Here is a 3,930-nt window from a genome sequence, read left to right on the forward strand (position 1 = left end):
TAATAAGTTGTATTTATGCATAATTTACTTGTAATCTTGAATTTTAAGTAAAATATGCATCAATATACAGTATTTCATGCATAAAAAACTATTTTTAAGAGTTTTTGTCAAATACTTTAAATATAGTATAGAATATATGGAGGTACAATGGTCGGGGAGGATGATGCACCGGTAAAGTATGGTTGGAGAATGGTTGAAAAGGGGGTCGGAGAAGGGAGTAGTCCTTGATCGTCTTCATAAAAGATGAATAGTATAAAATTATATTTTATAATACCTATTAATTATAAGCGTTTATCGGGTGTTAGTTATCTTACCGAATGAGAATGATATAAACCAAGAATTTTACTGGGTAAAAGGCATATCAAGCACTGAGAATATTATCCAGTAAGTGAACGAGAATACTCTTACCCAGATAAAAAAAACGTTTACTGAAAATATTACCCTATAAGACAAGTGTCAATAATAAATCTTACCAATAAGCATTCAGTAAATAATCTCTTAATGAAAAAAAATAGAACTTCTAAACAAAATACAAACCATAATAACTTTTTTTGACTTTTAAAACTAAGCTCAAACCAATCAGACACCCCACTTGTTATTAGAATTTAGTTACGGTTGTTTGTGATTTCATATAACCCACGAGGACCGAGATCGTAGCTAACTCTTAAAATATGTACAACGTATGAACACATTCTGAGGCTCTCTTGGGGCCCCCACTGATTCATTTACAGTAAACCCTAATAAATTTTGTCTTCCTACTCGCCATACATTTCCGGACCTTTTTTAATGTGTTTTTAATTTTTAAACTTTTATTTTTTTTTAAATATTTTAATATTGGTACTTCATTTTATGTCACATTTTCAGTAAAAAAATATTTGTTTTTTATTCTAATTTGGGATTTAATCTCATTAATTGTTAGTTATAATCGTATTTATAATAAAACCGACTTTGTTCTAATTCATATTCTTGATAAGTTCATTTACAAATATAGTCTAAGAAACCTACAACATCTTTTATAGAATTAAAAAAGTGTAATTTAAATCACAAAGGTGGTGCCTGATTGGTTTGAGTTTGGCTTCAAAGGTTAAAAAGTATCACGAGGTCCCAGGTTCAAATCCAAGGAGGAATAAAAATTCCCTTGTGGCCACGGAGGTTCAAATGCAATGACTTCGGGCTATTTGCAAAACAGGTGGTCGTTCTGGAATTAATCGGCTCACATAACGGGTTGGATATCCAGGTTAATAAAAAAAAATGTAATTTAGAGAATGAAAAAAATAAAATTATAGAGAATAAGTTTCTTGAAATATATATGCCTTAAAATTGAGCATAGGTTAAATATGAATAAAGTACGTTTTATTCTTATGTAATTTGATCAAGAAGTTGTTTAGTGAATGCTTATTGAGTATACGTGTACTAGCAAGAGTCGTTAGACTCGCTTACTTTATCGGGTAACATTCTCGGCTATAAAAATTGATTGTTAACAAGTGATTCTTAACCGGTAAACAATTACCAAGTAAAAGAGTTTTCTCGTTCATTTGCCATACTTTACCGTGTAAGATTTTCGATTATTGTATGCTCAGATGGTAAAACACCCATGGGTATTTACCCAGTAAGAGCATCTTCCACATGTATGTTATATTTTCTTCAAATCTAGAGATTTCTCCATTCTCTTCTATTTTAAAGAAGAGTTTAGCATAGCTGTTGGATCAAATTTTTCTTTAAATCTTTAATTTTTTTTTAAATGACATACCTATATGAAGATGCTTTTAAGAATTTTACATCATTAGTATAATGATAATGATTCCATATATAATTATCAAGATATATATGTTTGTGGTGGATCTATAGTTTTGTAGTCTGATAATTAAAAAGAACTCATAATGCTAGTTTTTTAACAAATACATTTTTCTTTCATATTGCTCATAACATAATTATGTTGGATGGATCATAAATATATAGTTAGGGTTAGGTTTAAGTGAGAAGGAAAATTAAGGTGAGAACTGTAAGAAATGATTTTTATTTTTAATAAGGTAGAGTGGATTCGTGTGATTCATATATGAACAAATTAATTGATTTATATATGAACCTGTGTGATTCACATTGAACTAATTAACTGATTCACATATAAACTATGGGTTCACATTACGCATTTGTTTACTGCTTATTTGTAAAAGCTACGAAACTATCCCTCTATTTTCACTTGACCAATTAAAGTCGTAATCTTGACTAGTCAAAGCTGCAATTTTTGACCAATCTTTGACTTTACGAAGAGTTAAGATCACTTCTTTACTTCTTAATTATTTACCACTTCTCAAATGAACTCCTCCACACACACACACACACATATATATATATATATATATATATATATACACTTAGGATCATGTGAGACCAAGGGTTTTTCGAGAAACTCATAAGACCAATTTTCAACCCTTGGATTAAATTTACAATCTGAACATTCATAATAATAAAATTGCCACTAGACTTCTCAATAATCACAAAATTATCACCGTGCAACTTTAGACCATTATATCATTAGCTTATAAAGTTGATTAATGAACAAAAATTGGTCTCACGGGTCTCACGAAAAACTTTTGGTCTCACATGAACCCAACCCTATATATATGTATGTATATATATATATATATATATATGTAGGGGTCCATTCAAGGAAGAACTGATTAATTTGTGGTAACTGTGAGATCCAATCTCAACCACAAATCAACGGATAAATTAAGAAATTAATAATTATGGTAGTTTGAGTTAAAATTATAATTGGAGGACATTTTAGGTATTTTTAAAAAACTCTTCTCTCCTCTCTCCGACCTCCAATCTCCGGCCTCCGGTGAACATTAATTCGGCAGGTACCAAGTAATCACAAAGATACATAATGTGATACCCATTATGATATACTGTGATACCAACTCAAACCTTAAAAACAAAGATACACAATGTGATACCCATTGTGATATACTGTGATACCGATTTCACCGGAGGCCGAAGATTGGAGGTCGGAGAGATGAAAGAGGAGAGAGGATAAATGAGTTTTTTAAAAATACCTAATATGCCTCTAATTATAATTTTAACTCAAACTACCATAATTATTAATTTTCTAATTTATTTATTGATTTGTGGTTGAAATTGGATCTCACAGTTACCACAAACTATTCAGTTCTCATTTGATTAGGCCCCTATGTATGTATGTATGTATGTATGTATGTATGTATGTATGTATGTATGTATGTATATTGGGGCAAGTTCTTTTGTTAACACAATAATTGATACTAACTTTGTGAACCAATCTTAGCCTTAGCCTTTGATTCTTAAAATCTATAGATGAGATCAATTGTGGCATATTTATAGTTAATTAAAAATGAAGGATACCAAAACATAGGTGAACAGGGGTATTTTTGAAAGAGATGTCTAAATTGGCTACAAATCGATAATTAATTAATTACATTGGTTACAAATCGGTAATTGCTCATTCATTTTATAGTTCGTAGAATCATCCGTATTGCATTATGAACACTTATGAATACATATGAACATATATTTAACTTCTTAACTAATCTTAGTTCGTGGCTTTCACATATGAACATACGAGAACAATTATGAACACTTAGGGTCGTTTGGTTCGTCAGAATCCGCCAGAATCTGATGGAATTGGAATGGTCAATTTCGTTGACCAAATTCCATTCCAACGTTTGGTTACTCATGTAATGGAATTGAATTCCAAAGATTTCCAAATTTGAGGAATTCACCATTCCTTACTAAATCTGATAGAATTGAAATCTATTCCATCCAAAAGTGTTTAAATTACATAAATACTCTCATTACACTATTAAACCCTAGCTGCTCCTTTCTGTTTTCACCGATCGAACGTTGCTACTTTCATCTTCGATTGGACACTGCTTTCATCGATTGGACACT

Source organism: Cynara cardunculus (assembly GCF_001531365.2).
Source record: "Cynara cardunculus var. scolymus isolate 2C chromosome LG 9, CcrdV1, whole genome shotgun sequence".
Taxonomy (NCBI): Eukaryota; Viridiplantae; Streptophyta; class Magnoliopsida; order Asterales; family Asteraceae; genus Cynara; species Cynara cardunculus.